The sequence below is a fragment of the Xyrauchen texanus genome, chromosome 47, assembly GCF_025860055.1.
Source record: "Xyrauchen texanus isolate HMW12.3.18 chromosome 47, RBS_HiC_50CHRs, whole genome shotgun sequence".
In the NCBI taxonomy this organism is placed as follows: Eukaryota; Metazoa; Chordata; class Actinopteri; order Cypriniformes; family Catostomidae; genus Xyrauchen; species Xyrauchen texanus.
The window spans coordinates 24750192-24768720 of record NC_068322.1 but is presented as its reverse complement, the minus strand read 5'-3'; positions in this window follow the sequence as shown (position 1 = coordinate 24768720).

Genomic DNA, 18529 nt, shown 5'->3' with positions numbered 1-18529 from the left:
GTCGAGGGCAGGGTTATGAGTTACACAACCGCTGCCTCGCATGAAAACCCCTTGGTCAGCATCCGAAGAGCCATATACCTCTCCGGGGGTGGAGAGTGCACGCCGCTCAGAAATGCACTGGAGGCATAAACGGACTCAGGGGCAGACACAGGCGAAATAGGGTGAAACAAATCAGAAATAGCGCATACCTGCTGCCCCTGGGCCGTGAGCGCGTGGTCATCTCTCCACACTGTAGCGCCTCGCGCCGAATGTGACGTGCTTCTCCGCTCAAGTGAGCTGCGCGAATCCTTAGCGCGGGGCATTGTGACTGTCAACGGTGAGGTTGGTTATTCTGTAACCCGCACACACACACACAAGACGAGACAGTCACAATGTCGGAGGAAAAACTGCTTTAATAAAAATAAAGCAGGCAAAAGTACATAACGGTAAATCCTGAGGGAGAAACGTCGAGGGAAGCGAGGGTCAAAGCCGGGGTAATCAGAATAGAGTAGCAGGAAGGACTAAACAAGGGAGCGAGGAGAACAAGAGAGCTGGCAAGCTAAGGGGTAATGAATCACAGGGGGTTCAAAACTAGACGAGACTAGCGGGGGGCAAAGACACGGGAATCTAAATACAATAACCAACACCCGTGCAGCGAAAGGGTGGTGATATATATAGGGGCGAGTGCAGGTGTAAACCATGACAGGTGATGAGACGAGTGCAGGTGAAACTAATGTGCAGGAGTGCAGCTGACGCGAGTGCAGGTGGTCATAATGTTCTGGGGATTGGAAGCACGTGAGAAACTCGAGGAAGGGAGATTGCCTACGAGCATGTGAGCGAGTAGGAGCAAAGTGGGCGTGAGGGCTCGAGCGAGCAAAAAGAGCGTGAAAAGCTTGAGGGGGCGGAGTGAGGGAGTGTGCGTGTGTGTGCTAGACGATGCGGGGAGAAGCAGAGGAGCGGGGTTTGTGACACCTCCTTCCATTAATCTCTTTACATGGCTGTTCAATAAAAAAACAAAAAACAGTGGTCGATGTCTTGTCTTGTCTGTCCATCCTAGTTTGTTTCCCTAAACTAAGTTTTGCCCTCTCATGGGTTTTTGATTTCTTTGCCATATTTGGCCTGACTGGGCCTTTTGTGTTTTGACGCCCAGCTATTGTGTTTTATTTTTTCCCTAAATAAAAGATTTTTGTTATTTCAGCTGTCTGCATGTGGGTTCGTTCTAAATTTGCTGACAGAATGAAACAGCCAAATCTAACCCAACAGACAGTCCACTCCTCCTCCTACCCAGTGTCCATCTGTCCATCAGTTTCCCCAAACACAGCTCCTATCTCTTTTTAAATTGCCACCAAGACGGTCGGCCCTTTTGCGGTATGGCGTGCCTCTCCTCACTGCGGCTGATGAGCTGAGACCCTCAGGAAATGTCTTTTCATTGCTGGACATGATGAGCCTCTCAGTGTGGAGGACCTGGGTAATCCCACCTCTAATTCTTTGCCTAGCACGCTCTCCAGTTCTACCAAGACTAAGGAGGCAGCCAAGCCCTCAGCTGACCGCCAGGAGGTGCCACCCTTCGTCAGCGTCTGGCACATCCAAGTTCTCGTCCCTTTTCCGAGGCTACCTGACCTCGTCCCTGTCACAAGGCTGCCTCACCTCATCCCCGCTCCGTTGCTGGAGCCTCCAACCAGGCCGCCGGACACCACCCCCTTTCTGAAACTTCCTCCCAAACCTCCAGACCCCACCCCCTTTATGGAGCCTCCTCCTTTGTTTACCCCACCCTCACTCCCTCCATGGACTTGTACTGTCTCCAGTCCTGCCCTGTTCTGTTCCTCCAGCTCCACCCTGTTCTGGTCTTTGTGTCTGTTTTATTGATCTTGTCTTGTGTTAGATGTTCCCCCTTTGGGATGCCAGATGGCATCATTTTGAGGGGGGGTGTCAGGTTCCTGCCACTTCTGTCTGTCTTGTTTTTAGTGAATGGATCCTGACACTAATTTTGTGTTTTTGTTGTGTGAGAACACATGGCTTTGTGGGATTTCTCATTGTAGGCCGAGGCTCATACAAGGAAAACACTGTCATGAGCATCACATGCCCTGTTTGTAGCAGATGACAGTAAATAAGTTTGCAACTTCACATTGTAGCGCAAGGCACATACTATACAGAATACATACTTATTTAATGAAATAGGAGTAGCTACTGCCTTTTCCAGAGTGGGAATCTGCTATCATAACATCAGAGCTCCTTGGGCAAAATAACACAGAAACACTTGTAAATAAAAGGTACATTTATAGGGATAAAGTATGACAGATATACATCACTATAAAAAATCAGTAGTAATTGTATTATAATTAAGCAGTATCTAACATCTGTAATGCTGTGTTATGCAGCACTTTATATCACTCCAATATTGTATTTTGGATTGTGTTGTGAGGTTCTGTATATAAGCACTTAATATAATACAAAAATAATACAATATTATGTTGAAAATGAATTGTTATATTTTGATTGATTGATTTATTTAAACACCATTTTGATGATAACATTTAAATAAACAGTTGTTATTTAATTTAGGCAGGAAAAAAAAACAGGTAACTGGATCAAAAATTAAGTATTAGTACTCATTCTCAAAAAATGCTATGGGACATCTTGTTTATAGATTTAGTGTCAGGATCCTGACATTCATGTTGTGTGAGTGCACATGGCTTTATTGTTTTTTCATTGTCATGTGTACTCAGGTCTGTGCTGCCTTAATTGTAACTCCACCCCCTCATTTCCTCATTAACAGTTCATGTCCCTCACCTGCCCTCCTCAGATGCCTCTTGATTTTCACCTTTTTATATTCCCCTCTTGTGCTCTGTTCTGTGCTGTTTCATTCCTACAAGTCATTTTTGTCTTGACATTTTGTCAAGTCTTGTCTGTCTTTCCTTGTTTGTTTCCTTTTACTTATTTTTGTCCTCTCACAAGTTTTTGATTGCATGAAATTCTCACTTTTTATTCATGTTGTTATAACTGCATATCAGTGATTTATAATGCATTTGTAAATGTTGTATTAGTCATTACTAATACAACATTGACAGATCATAAATCAGTATCAAAGGGAACATTAATGCCAAGTTTTAACAACTTTTCTGAAATACCAAGGGGACAATAAATAGGGAAAAAACGTCCTTAACCAAGTATGCTTAAAAATACAATTAAATAATAATAATAATAATAATAATAATAATAAACACTGTGCTGAGAAGTTTCTTGCCCTGTCCCCAGTTAACAGCTCAAGTTAATCTCTCCTGTCCAAGTACAGCCACTCCCATGACCAAATATAATTTACTTTGATTGATAACATTATCTGCTGAGTCAAATTGTATGTGAGTCTTTGTTTACAATGTAAATCGAATTAAGTGCTCCCACTGCACTACATGAGAGTGATCAATACACAATGGCTGTTACAGCTGCTTCCTATATTGGATGTCAATATTTTTCAACCAATAAAACTGTTTGGCCATCAATTTTTTTTTATGTGGCTTCACAGGTTAAATGAAAAATAATGAAACTGAATGCAATAGTTTGATTTGATTCTGCTACATCAACTTCAAATGTGTAAAATATTTAAAAGGGGTCATGCCTTGAAGAATCAAATTTGCCTTGATCTTTTGACATATAAGAGGTCATTGTACTCAGAGGTGTCATGCCCATTCAGAGCCCCCTCATATTTTTGAGGATCTTGAATGGATTATATGAACTTCCAAAAAATATTTATTCCTTCGATAAATAAATTAAATGTTTAATCTATGTACAAATGAATGCCTGTGGAAGATCAATCTTTATTAGCTTGTTAAATTTTGTCAGTCCAAATCCAATCGAGTCACATACGTTCCGCTATATACGTCATCCCATGGCTGCTTTCATAGGGAAGGTCAAGCACCAAGCTAAAAATGTCAATATTCTAATCATAAAAACCAATTCATTGCATCAACTTCAGTGCAGTTAACGTTTGATAACCATGTCTGATCTCTGTGGAACAGTAAATCAGTGTTTTTTTATACTGTAATCTAATATATAGTATGTATGGGAAGAACGAGATGAGAGAGTGTGAATCCAAATGCAGAACTATTTATTATGGTACTCAGTAGATGAAGAAACAATCATGAAAATAAAGTTCTTGAGCAAAAAGGGAATTCAAACATAATAGCAGTTTGCTGGCTAACTACATATGTTACATTCATAGACTAACATACTTACAAACGAACAAGAACTGACTAAGACTAAGGGAAACATGAGGGCTATATATATAGAAATGGGAACTAAAGACAAAACAAGGAACATCTGGGAACAACAATCAGAGGAAATGTAGTTCGGGGGAAAAACTTCAAAGTTGACAGATGATCAGAAGGCCAGGGAGGAGCCTGTCGACAATTAGGAGACCAAGGAGGAGGCTCCAGGAAAGGAGCAGAGTCTGGAGGATTGGGAGCCACCTCCAGGAAGGGAACTGGCTGAGGATCAGGACACCAGGATGGAAATGGCAGGGGGTCAGGGGGTGGAGCCGCTGGTGGTGAAGACCCAGTGGGCGGAGCCAAAGTTGGTTCAGGGAGTTGAGTCTTAGGAGGAGGAGCCAGAGGTGGAGTGGGTGTAGCTGAAGGCGGAGCAGGGACTTGAGACTCAGGAGGATGAGCCGGCGGCAGCGGCTGGAGTAGGGACTAGAGGCTCAGGAGAAGTAACTGGAGGCACAGTGGGTGGAGCCACAGGAGGAGCAGGGATTTGAGGAATTGCACTTTAATTACTGTCACTTTATAACTGTCTGCTACCTCAATAACTACTATGTGCATAGAACACTATCTCATAGTATGTTATGTTTACGTTTTTAGAAACTGTCATCTTTTGCACTACTGTGTACTGGTCGGCGCTGCACTGTCTCTCACTGTGCCTATTGTCCTGTTCATTGTCAGAAATTTCTTGTACTGTCCCATACTTTTTGCACTTGTTTGCACGTGCACTTAATATATGTATATAGGTATTTTATATAGTTATTTTATTTAGTTGTGTAGTCTCATGTGGTCCTGTGTTGGTCCTATGTTGTTTTTATGTAGCACCATGGTCCTGGAGGAACGTTGTCTCGTTTCGCTGTGTTGGAGGAGCATCAGAAGAGGTGGACGGAGACTCGGGAGAAGGAGCAGGTGGAACCGCTGGAGGAAAATTTCTGAAAGAGCGGGCAGAGTCATGTAAGACTCAGAGGGCGGCGTCACCATGGTCAGTAGCACTCCATGGCCGTGGGCACTGGCAGTGACAAGGAAACGACCTCTGCGGAAGTAAACACAGGCAGTGACAGGGGAACGACCTCTGTGGTTGTGAACACGGGCAGTGACAGGGAATTGGCCTCCATGGCCATGAGTTCTGGCTTTCTATACTTTGTAACAGAACTTTCTGAGACAGCATTGGAGGCGGAAGAGGCACATGCAATTAAGATATAAAACTGACAATAAATTACATCTCTCTTTTAGCAAGATATTTCTCATGGAAACACATTGCATTTAAGCATTCTACAATATAAAGGTCTCGTCATTTCAAATTTCTTTCTTTATATAGATATTGTATTTATGTATTTTAAAAACAAGAAGATTGTAAACAACTAAAACATGTTCTTAGGTCTTGTTTTTGATTTGATTGATTTGAAACTTGCAATATCTCTGGCAGTAACAACAAGAACTTTTAAACACCAGTGAACTCTAACTAGAAAGAAGAGGTTACTAGCACATCACTTCCTCAAGGCATCTTCATGATGCCCCTCCCTGACAATAAGCAGAGCCTATCAGAAGGCTTCACCACCATACCCCACCAGGTAATATACTGTTCAACTAGCTGGGTTGGAGTAGGGCTTGGAGGTTTTGTGGGCAGTGAGCTACATTCCACAACATAGGATCTTGGAGCACTGTGTGGTCTCTATGATTCCAGGAGACCACCTGTAACTGCCCAGGAATGGCTGCATCCTTACTTCATCTCCAGGCTTTAGAGCAACACAAGAACTACCAGAAATATTCCTGTAATAATAGAACTTTTGGACTTCTTTGTTCTTATCTACCAGGCACTTGAATTTGAGCAGGTCATATGCAGTTGGTGCGAGCAGTAGACGAGAAGCAAGAAGTTTGTTGTGGGGCCCCATAAGCAGTTGAGCTGGAGACAAACCTATTGTCTCTACTGGTGCCATTCTGTATGAAAGCAGTGTGAGGTATTTGTCAGGAGCTTTGCCGTATGCCCTGCCTGTTCAGCCTCACCGTTAGAGTGAGATGTGTGTGGGTACGATGCTTTGTGTGCAATGCCAACGTTCTGGCAGAAGTCTTTGATCTCCTCTGTGGAATATTACAGACCGTTATCTGTTCAAAGAGTGGTTAGGATAATGTGTCTTCTGAACTGGGCCTTTAGAGCTTCTATGACAGTCTTTTAACTGATCAGCTTTGATGAATTTTGAAAAGTAATCCACTAGCAGAATGTAATAATTACTTTCGAACTCAAAAGTCAAATCAAGTCAACCTTTATTTATAGAGCACATTTTAAAAACAAAAGAAGTTGACCCAAAGTGCTTTACAGATCAAACAAACAAAAAGGTCTGATACCACCTCTTGGAATGGCAGATCTGTTGCCTCTGATGGTTACCATGGTAGCCTGTTCTGAAAATCAGCACACATACGGTACTGCAATTCCTTTCCATTTCTTCAATTTCTGCACTCATGCCCGGCCAGTACAGGACCTCACAAGCTCACTGCTTGCTCTTCACAGTCCCTAAGTGAGACTGAAGGATCAGCTGCAGTATATGCTTTTGCGTGGTAGGAGGAATCACAATGTGCAGGTCTTTGTAAACTATGCCATCCGACACAACAAGTTCTTGTGTCCCAATATGGTTGAATTGAAATTGATAACTCATGCCTATGGTCTGGCCAACCTTGTTGAATTGTCAGTTGGAGACAACTGAGCTCAACCTTTCTATGGTTTTGCAACTCTGAGTATTTCTGCTCAATTATTGAAATAGAGTTAAGCATGGAGACACACTCTAGGCCTTCCACTTCTGGCTTGTTCTCTGCATGCTTTGCTCTTGACAATGTGTCAGGTAGCTCCATGTCCTTTCCTCTCCTATACCTCACTATCAGTCCATACCACTGGACAGAGAGATGCATTCTCTGGATGTGCATGGAAGTTGACAGCAATAGCTTGAAGATATCTTCCAGTGGTTTGTGGTCATTATACTGTGGCATGGTTCCTGAAGATGTATTTATGAAACTTGATGCATGCATGGACAATTGAGAGCATATCCTTCTCGATTTGCAAATAGCGCAATTCCGCATCTGTCAATGACCGAATGTCTTGCAGCTGGACAGCACAGAGTCCACTACTGCTGGCATCACAAAAACAGGCTTAGCTGGATCAACAATATTTTAGCACAAAAGGATGTGTGCACAGCTTCTTGAGTTTGTCAAAGGATTTCAGCTGTGCTGGTTGCCACGCAAACTCAACATCATTCTTGAGGAGCTGCCTTAGTAGAGCATCAACCTCGCTGAGGTTCAGTATGAATTTGGACAGTTATGTTACAAAACCCAAGAAAATGTGGACACCATCATTAACAGTTGGTGCTGGTATGAACTTGAATGCCTCAATTTTCATTGGGTCTGGTTTCCGACTGTCTGCTGTTATCAAATGTCCTACATATGGCACTGAGGGTTGCCTAATGTGGCATTAGTTGAAGTTGAGTTTCAGATTGTATTCCATGGCTCTCTTAACTACTTTCGAGAGGATAGTGAAATACTCTTTTACTCTGGGTGCTGCGAAGAGAATATCATCGATGACTCTTATGGCTCTGTTGACATCTCGTCCATTATGCACTGGAAAATTTCCAGAGAACATTTGAGTTCAAAGGGAAGCCTAAGCAACCTAAATCGTACAATGGGTGTGTTGATGGTTGTCAGAAATGATGATGCTTCATCTAGCTCTATTTGGAGAAAGCCAGACTTTACATCTAAGACTGAAAAGACTTTCAGTCAAAGACTTTCGGCATTGAAGAAACTACCTCTTTAATGGTGCACATTTGGTAATGTTCCCTCTTGATGACCTTGTGTAAATCACTAGGACCAATACAGAAACATATCTTTCCTTTGCATATGACTGCAACAATAGAACTCAGTAGGTTGGTTAACTTTGGTGATATTTTCATCTTTTACCATATCGCTGAACTATCTTTTCTCTTAGAGCAGCCGCTTGACTGCAAACAGAATGAACCATGGCCTTTACATCAGAATCAATTTTGATTGTGTATTTGCCTGGCAGGGTTCCATTTGTGTGTGTCAGCCCTAGGAAATCACCTAGACCAACAGGTACACTTTAATTTGCTGTAGCATTACTTGTGACCAATTTTATTGTTCTTTTCCCTTGAATGTTGTAATGCATCAAGACGAGCCACTAAGCCTAGGGTCTCAGCTGTTGTGCCACTGAGCATATTTTCATGAGCAATGTCTACATTATCAAAGTCTGTCAACATCTCAATGGATTTAGATTCACTTTAAATGTCAACTGCTGCTACGGTTTTAGCTTGTGGTTGGAGTAAGTCTGGAGTACTTTATTTGAGCATTGAACAGTGACAATTATAAATGGCACATTATGAGACATCATTTTAATGTCCACTGTCCATTTGTCATCACTTGGGTCATTTGTTTGTGTCAGTATGATGTTTAGAATTTCTTCATCTTGCTCCCTCTCTTCACTGGGCATCACAGGAACTGTGCTTGACTGGTTTAATTCCAATCTTTCAGGTAGGTCCTTCAAGCTAGCCTGGAGAGGTGAGGTGTCCAAGCTACTTACTGGAGTACCTCAGGGTTAGGTGCTTTGGCCACTTCTCAACTCTCTATATATAACACCACTGGGACCCATCATTCAGGCACATGGTTTTTCTTACCACTTGATGAACACAACTTCACCATGCAGCTGGGTGCAACTACAGTAACGCCTTCCAAAACGGTCAGAAATCTAGGGGTAACCATCGATAACAAACAAAATTTCACAGACAACATCTCAAAGACCACTAGATCATGTAGATTTACACTCTATAATATCAGGAAGATAAGACCTTTCCTCTCTGAACATGCCACACATCTTCTTGTTCAGTCACTTGTCATAACTAGACTGGACTACTGTAACGCTCTCATTACAGGCCTCCCTGCATGTGCAATTAGACCCCTGCAAATTATCCAGAATGCAGCAGCACGTCTGGTCTTAACCAAAGAGAGTGCATGTTACACCACTCCTTGTCTCTCTTCACTGGCTGCCGGTTGATGCACGTATCAAGTTCAAAGCTCTGATGCTGGCATACAAAAGAGTCACTGGGTCTGCTCCAGCATACCTAAAATAATTTCTGCAAAGCTAGGCATTCTGAATTTGCATGTCCCGCCCCCGGACATACGGGTATAAAGGGAGGGAAATGCATCTGTTTCATTCAGAAAGTTTCTTCAGAGCCGATCGGTTGTGTATGCAGCGAGCTGCGAGTCACCGTCTGTTTCCTCCCATCTCTGAGCGATTGCTGTTGGATCTACGATGCATATCAGCGGCTTTCTCCTTCCCTGCAAAGCAGTGCAGCTTGCCCCAGGGCGCTTCGACCACGCAGTTAAAAGAGTTATTTCTCTAAAACAGTTATTTACTCTAAAAGAGCAAAATACACTCTTTATAAAGATGACTTTCCGCACTTGTGTAGTTCCTGGGTGCGGTAGAGTGCTCTCCGCTCCTGACGGCCACAGGCGCTGCCTCGTGTGTCTGGGCAGCGATCACACCGAGGCAGCGTTTCTGGACGGCTCATGTTCTCATTGCGAGAATATGACCATGGCAACCCGGCTGGCGATGGAGGCGATTTGGGGATGGCAGCGGGCTCGGTTTCGGTGGGTACCACCCGCCCTTGGCATGCTCGTTGACTTCTGTCCGGGCTCGAGGCAACAGCGGCTCGCCTCACAGCCATCCCGCCTATCCTCTTGAGCCCCCCCAAGCTGGATGAGCTCGTCGCTGCATCGGAGAGTGGTCCGGCGTCTGACGTGGATGACTCGACTGGGCTGCCTCCTTCGGGCCAGCACACCCAGTTTGAGGCTGACGCCCAGATGTCCAACTGGCCGCTGTCAGCTGTCTGGACTAACCCTCTGTCCTCCCCACAGCCTTTGCGGCTGGATGATTGGTTCCTCGGTTCTGTGTGCCGCTCACAGCCGCAACCCCCCCGGTTCCTTTCTTCCCGGAAGTGCATGATGAACTGACGAGTTCGTGGAGGACACCATTCTCCACCCATCACCATGCCTCTCGCTCATCCGCTCTCACTACCCTCGACGGCGGAATGGCGCATGGGTACACGGCAGTCCCCCAGGTAGACAGAGCGGTTGCGATCCACCTGTGCCCCGAGAACGCTGTCACCTGGCCCTGTGCTCCCCTCCAAGGCCTGTAGGATGACGTCTTCACTGACCTCCTACAGCCTACAGCACCACCGGACAGGCCGCTTCCGCCCTGCATGCCATGGCCCTCCTGCAAGCCGCTACACTTGGGTAGTCCTGATCCCGATGTGCTGCAGGAAATGCGCTCAGCGACCGACCTTGCCCTCAGGGCCACGAAGGTCATAGCGCGGTCACTCGGCAGGCGATGGCCACTCTCGTGGTTCAGGAACATCATCTATGGCTGAACGTGGTCGAGATACGAGAAGTGGACAAAACACGCTTCCTCGACGCACCTGTCTCCCAGTTCGGTCTTTTCGGCAACCCTGCCGACCCTTTCCTATTCTTTCAGGAGGGAAAGACCTTGCAAAGGCCACACCCTGCCCGGGAGGTGGCGGAAAGGTAACGCCTTCTCCAAACAGAGGCTAGCCCACTGAGTCGTTGATGCTATTGCCTTAGCTTATCACACCCAGGGCGTGCCCACCCCCCTGCAGGTCTGAGCACACTCTACTAGAAGTGTGGCATCCTCGTGGGCACTGAGCCATGGCACCTCCCTGGCAGACATCTGCAGAGCAGCGAGCTGGGCAACACCCGATATCTTTGCCAGATTTTACAATCTCAGGGTTGAGTCGGTCTCGTCCCGTGTTTTGTCAGGTCCGAGCCGGTAGAACTCGGCACAACCAACTGGGTGTTCCACTTGCACCTTGCGCCCTTCACCAAAGTGATCCAGTGCGCCTTCTGTACCAGCGTCGCTGCCTGGATGTTTTTCCTCCCTAGCCTCCTGGCCTGCGAATTCAGCGGAGCAACTCGCGGCTAGACCCACTACGAGCCTCAGGGCTCTGTAATGGGGTCAGGCTCCACGGGCATAGTTCCCTATTCAGGCTAACCCTGTGATGTATTTTCCGCAGTTCGGTCCCCCTCTCGGTGGACCAACGTTTCCTCGGGCAGCCCTGCTGCCTCGGCCCGGTGTTTGTAGAGTTCCCCCCCTTCATTAGGCTGGACCTACCACCACGCTGTATCCCACTTCCGGCATCACAACCCTCATGGTGTATTTGCCACACATCTCCTCCCCCTGGACTGGGCAGGGTGTGGCCTCCGCAGGGTCTTCCCCTCCTGAAAGAATAGGACATTCGCTGACCGGACAGTTACCTTACCTCCTGTCTCGCCACGACGAGTTCTGAAGATGCCGCCTTAGGCCTCTTCCTCAGTCTTAAAGCCAACCCCTGTCGGGTGCGCGGAGCAGGATAAGTGCTTTGAGTCTTCCCTCAGCACCCTAGACTCAGGGCTCCTGTCGCCCCTGACAGGCTCTCCTGCTCCCGCCGGGGAAATACCGCCTTCCCCGACTTAAGTTTGGCCCCAGCCGCTTTACGTCCTATCTGAGAGACATAGTGAGAGAGAAGGCCACGGCTGCTGGGCTTGCTCCCATGCTAGCATGTAACACCTTTTTCCCCTTCAGGGGCACGGGAAACCTAAGGTTGGTATGTGAAACTCTTTGAGGGGGCGTTGGGGAGGGCTACGTGCACTCAGTTCAGGTGCCTCTAACACGCAATAACCTGCTTTGCACATGTTTCGACAGTCACGTAACACGGTCAGTGCCTTGCGTTTTTATATGGACCCCTTGTATCACTTCCTTCGACACAATGTCGAGAGAGTGACAGAAGGGGAAAATCATGGTTACTGTTGTAACATCCATTCCCCAAGGGAGGGTACGAGACATGTGTCCCTACTGCCACAGCACTAGACGTAGCACTGTAAATGGCCGTGCTTCATTTTCAGCTCCTCAGTGCAAAATCCTGACTTCGCTGCTTCGCCCGAGCATTCGCTGCCCCGCTTCCCTGTATACACGTATGTCCGGGGCATGCAATTTCTGTCTGCCAACTTGACATCAAATATGGCCACTTGTGCAAGAGCCCAGCACATCAATCTACAGATGCCAAAAGCACCCTCTGTCATCCGTTTCCGATGCACGCAGCAGGGCATTCTGAAAGGGGGGCGTCACTGTCAATATTTGGGTAGTATTGCATGTGTTCAACTGCAATATGTTTTATTATACTTATAAATATATTAGTGTGGTTATATTACACGATCATGTCCATTATTTAAGATACCCTAACCCAACCCCAACCCCATTCCTGAACCTAACCAATTATCAACAATATAAAACATGAGAGGTTTCATGTTTAACTGTTGATAATGGGTTAGATTTAGGAACGGAGTTGGGTAAATATTGTAACAATAATTTACATTACACCATTTTTAGATTTTAAGCACCTGACCCCACCATTATGCCTAAACCTAACCAATTCTCAAAAATATTAAAGACATAACAAGCAGAACAAATTTGTCACAATAATTTAATAAAAATGAAAATTATCCAATATCATTGTGTGAGGAACAGAGTGAAAACGAAGTTCCCCGTCTGTCGCTCACTTCGACGTTGTGTCGAAGAAGCGGCACTAGGAGTCTCTCTTGAGTGCCGAATATGCCTCTGATCTATGAAAAAAGGCCAATGAGAATTAGGCAGAGAGTATTTGCATACCCCGCCACGGACATAACGGTATAAAAGTGGGGAAATACGTAGAGTTCATTCTGAAATTTTCTTCGGAGCCGATGTATGCAGTCAGCTGTGAGTTACACACCCGTTTCTGTTCCTCTGACGCTTGCCTGCTGTTGGATCTATGGCACACTTCAGTGGCTTTCTCCTTCTCTGCACGGCAGTGCAGTTTGCCCCTGGGCGCTTCAACAGCGCAAAAACTAAAATAGTTATTTAAAAGAGTGATTTTCCTCGAAAAGAACAATACACAGCTAGCGTTGAACATCCTTTTCAGGACCTTCCTTTATAAAGATGCCTTTCCGCCCCTGTGTAGTTCCTGGATGTGGTAGATTTCTCTCCACTTCAGACGGCCACAGGCATTGTCTCGTGTGTCTGAGTTGCGAGCACACCGAGGCTGCGTTTGTGGATGGTTCATGTTCTCACTGTGAGAGCATGACCATGGCAACGTTGCGGTCGCGGCTCACTTTAAATAGAAAGCATGCCCCGCATTGCTCCTTCTTCCCACGGGATTTAGGACAATGCGGCTGGCGATGGAGGCGATCTGGGGATGGCAGCGGGTGCAGCTCTGCCGGGTACGCCCCCTTGGACCACCCGCCCCCGGCATGCATGTTAACTCCCGTCCATGCTTTAGGCAACAGCAGCTCGCATCACAGCCAGCCTGCCTATCCTCTAGAGCTCGAGGTGGATGAGCTCGCCGCTGCATCAGAGAGCGCGGCGTCTGACACTGATGACTCCCCTGGGCTGCCGCCTTCAGGCCAGCACGCCCAGGTTGATGTTGATGTGCAGATGTCCGATATGCTTGCCCGGGCCACCACCAGCGTGGGGCTGGACTGGAACGCTCCATCCTCCACACAGCCATCGCTGTTGGATGACTGGTTCCTGGGGGCTCTGCACCGCTCACTGATGCGCCCCCCGTCCCGTTTTTCCCGGAGGTGCATGATGAGCTGATGTCTTCATGGAGGGCACCCCTCTCCACACGTGACAAAGCCACTTGCTCTAGCGGAGCGGCCCACAGGTACACGGTGATTCCACAGGTGGACAGGGCTGTTGCACTCCATCTGTGTAACGAGGACCCTACCCTACCACCTGGCGGGGTCACCCTGTACTCTCCTCCAAGGCCTGTAGGACAACATCTTCATTAACTGACAAAGCCTACAGAGCCACTGGACACGCCGCTTCCGCCCTGCATGCCACGGCCCTCCTGCAAGTCCACCAGGCCAAGGCACTGAAAGATCTGAAAGGGGGTTGCCCTGATCCTGATGTGCTGCAGGAACTGCGCTCAGCGACCGACTTCGCACTCAGAGCCACGGTGGTCACAGCGCAGTCACTCGGGCAAACATTGCGAGAAACGAGGCCTGGCTAGGCTCGGCCCGTTCCCAGGCTGGCAAGCGTCGCCTTGTTCCCCTGTTTAGGGTAACCAGAAGGATTCCGACAACTTTTATGGGCCATTGGGGAAGGGTACATGCAGCCTGAAACAACTAGTTGCCTTTGCACATGAAATACTTGCCCGCTCGTGTCAACAGTACACGTACACGGCTCAGTACGTGGCGTGATTTAAATTGGACCCCTAGTGTCGCTTCTTCGACACAATGTCGAAGTGAGTGACAGACGGGGAACGTCTAGGTTACATGTGTAACCTCCGTACCCTGATGGAGGGAACAAGACGTTGTGTCCTCCCGGCCACATCGCTGAGCCGAGCTACTGTGGTGGCTGGACCATTTCCGGCCCCTCAGAAAAATCCTGAATGAACTCAACAGATTTCTAGTTCTCATTGGCCTTTTTTCATAGATCAGAGGCATATTCGGCGCTCAAGAGAGACCCTTAATGTCGCTTCTTCGACACAATGTCTCATTCCCTCCATCAGGGAACGGAGGTTACATACGTAACCTAGACGTTTTTAATCACTAAAAATCTTCCCCGTCCTGGTCACACATCTCATTCAAAAGATACATTGAAATTGAGCTCATCATAATCAGTCATAAGAAACAAGTTTGAGTCTATTTTTCACACAAAGAGATCGGAATATGTGGAATACACCGAGAACCAAACAGGTCACTTAAGCAGAGAAGAATGTGTAAATTACAGATAACAGATTAAACATTAAACTAATAAATGTTGCTGATGTGATGATTTAAAATGCCCCATCTAGGTTGGAGTAAACCATAACAAAGGTAAAGAAGTACTTTATGAATAAAGGAATACAGGAGTCCAGTCTCCTGCTCTGAAACACAAACTGAAATTGGATATCAAAATAATAGTTTCTTTTTTACAAATCAAAGGAAAGGGGAGCAGCAGAATCTTCAGGAGGGCGAAAGCCCAAAACAATAAACAAAACTGGACTATCTAGAGGTAAAATACGCTTACTTGATGTTTAAAAAGGAAAATTAGATAAACAACAAAGGCTTGCCTCGCTCACTGGCCATACACAGGAGAAAAAGTAGTTAAAATGAAATGGCACCCACCTCCCTACAAAAGCTCCCAATCCACTTTAAGCGATAAAACAATACAAATTAACACCTTTTATACAAATTTTAATAGCTATACAACAAGTCATGAGACACAAAGTAGCTCAGCACGTCTGAGATAGGAGAGGGGAGTCAGAGAATGGTGTTTCCCAGAATTTATTGTCCCCACAGATCACAGCTAGACCAATCCAGGCACCTCTTTAGTGGTCTCACCTGGTAGTCATTAGAGTGATGGAGAGAGCGAAAGAAAAGGAGACAGAAAACAGGGAAAGCTCATGCACACACAAAAGACATTTCCACCCCAGAATACACAACCAAAACTAATGATATAAAATGCCCACTTGAATACATCTTAGGACGTAACACTGAATAAACAGCCTAATGAAAATCATACCCCAAAATATCATGTCAGAATGACAAAATTGTACCCCAACATATAATTTTACAATGATAAAAATCGGATCCCTTCACGTCAGCCTTTGATGCTGAACACTTCTCATTGAAAGCAATGCGCTTGCCGGATGCTCTGGAAAGTGACACCAAAGGGAGCTTTTGGCGTCCATTTGTTGACTTGCTGGGCTCTTGCACAAGCAGCAGTATTTGACGCCTCTGGAGTGAGAACAGGTTGGCCATCAATAAACACAGATTGTGGACTCGCCAAGGAAAGGTCGAAAGCATTGCTGATTTCCCAGTGCTTCAGAACACACACAAGCTCAAATGCATTCTAGGGTTGGTAAACTACTTCGGAAAATACATCACAATCTTAGCAACAATCAAAACACCTCTGTATGACCTGAAAACAAATATGGTGTGGAACTGGGGGTCCAAGGCAAGACACATGCTGGATCCAACTATCTATACTTCCCTACTATATACAGTATTATGCCAAAAACAGTATGCCAATGGAGTAGTATGTCTGAATCAACAGTATTCATGAAGCAATAAGCGAGAAGTATCCGGATGACCAACTATTTCCGGTGAGATTCTGAAGTGTGGATCGATCGATCCCATAATCCCTCAGGAGCTGAGGCGACGTCACCTTTAAAACCCTGTATTTAAGAGAACTTCTCAACTGTGTGTGCTATATATATACCACAATAATCATTCCCTGTGCTTAAATGGTGCTTATTTGACAAAGCCTGAGCAGATAGTTTTCACGGTTGTTGTTCTTACATCATATATTTTGGTCAAGAGACAATGCCCACATACATGAAGTATGTCCAAAATCTATTCATACTACTAAAAGAATGTACTGTTTTTCCAGCAGATAAGTGCGTCCTTCATCAAATACGGTACATACTGTGACAGTACACGGTTTTGGATCCAGTAACAGCCTTCCAAAGATTGAAAAGTGTTCTGATGAGTACTCCTGTCATCACTGTTTACGATGCTAAAAGACCCACAGCAGTTTCAGCAGATGCAAGCAGCTATGGGGTGGGAATCGTCCTGCTCCAACAATACGTTTGTTGAGGAGTGACAACATACCACTGTCACAGTGTGAACCCCTTTAGTCATCTTTCTGTGTCCAAAGACTCTTATGTTGAAATGTTCTGGGACTTTTAGTTTTAAATGTATTCTTGTCTTCCTCATCAAGCCTGATATCATCTCTCATTGTTTCCAGCTGTCTCTTGTTAAGTCATTAACCTTTATGTGTATGTATATATAGCCATCATGTTTCCCTTAGTTATGGTTCTTGTTTGTATGTAGTGTTATTAGCTGGCATACTGCTGTTGAGTTTGAGTTACTGTCTTCATATGTTTACCGTCTTCTTTGAATCCTCTTCTTTTGTTTATTATTAAAGTTCTGCAATTGGATCCTCACTCACCTCACTCTTCCCTTCCTCTGACAACCACAGTTTTCTAGTTAGGTATTCAGTGACTTCCGTAAAGATTACAATTTTGTTCACCTTAAGCCCACACTTCCCACAGAGCATTGACCATGCCCTTTCTGATTTGTAACTAGTGGCACCTAATAAACAAGGGGGAGGAAAATTAAAGGGCAAATAGTTTGAAAACTTAATGTCCTCATATGTATGGGAGGCATATTCTGCCAATTTTAAATAAATTATTAAAAGGATGAAAACTTAAACCCGAATAACCATTTCAATATTAAAAATGTTCTAAAACTATGTGCCAAAATAAAAAAATTAATGATTTGATATTCATTTTAATTTTCACGATAACAATCCCTGTCAAATAACAAAAAAAAAAAAAAAAAAAAAAAAAATTATGATTTGACATTTAGTTTTCAATTCAATCTAGAGGCAAGACTGCCAATTGTATAATGAATAGGCAAATGTGAATAAGAATTTGCAAACTAAATTTTTACAAAGCTTTTCCTTAAAGCTCACACGATAATAGTGACAGAATTTAAATTCAAATGCAAAGTGTTTTTCTGTGAAATTAATTGAGAGAAAAGCAGAGAATCCACGATACAGTGCTTTTCAGGTCGCATGAGTTGTGATATCAATTTCACATTTAAAAAATGCTGTATTGATTTTTGTTTCATCAGCCAGGTAAATAAATGAACAAAGTGTTGGAATCACAATTGTAAATATATGCATCGTGCTTGCAGCAGGCTTTATTTTGCAGATGTTACAGGTAAAATAAAGTTTATTCAGTCTAATTGGATTGTTTCACACCACAGCAAATTAAAACCCCCTATATCCCCTATTTCATAGTATCAACATCAGAGAAGACATAGACAGTATGATTGATTTGTTTTATTGGCATAAGAGCAAGCTTAATAAGTAATAAGCACTGTCATTCCTAACACAGCAAAATGAAAATGAAATGTTTGATCTGCTTGGATCTTGCATAATCACAAACATTCCACACCAACAATGTCATGCCACGAGAGTCTGAAACTCATTGAATGTGTCTGATGAATTTATTTTCACCAAAGTCAGTGCTGTCTCGTTTAGATTGGGATGCTTATTGATATAGGCTAAATATGGATGTTTTTATGAAAAAAAGGATGTTTCAAACTTGGATGAATTCAGAATCATTGCCAAGGACGCTCTGTACTTTCATGTAGACTGCATGGAGACCTTTCTGATCTGTTTTGACATAGTTTGACAGTATTACACTTGTGTGTAAGGCTGG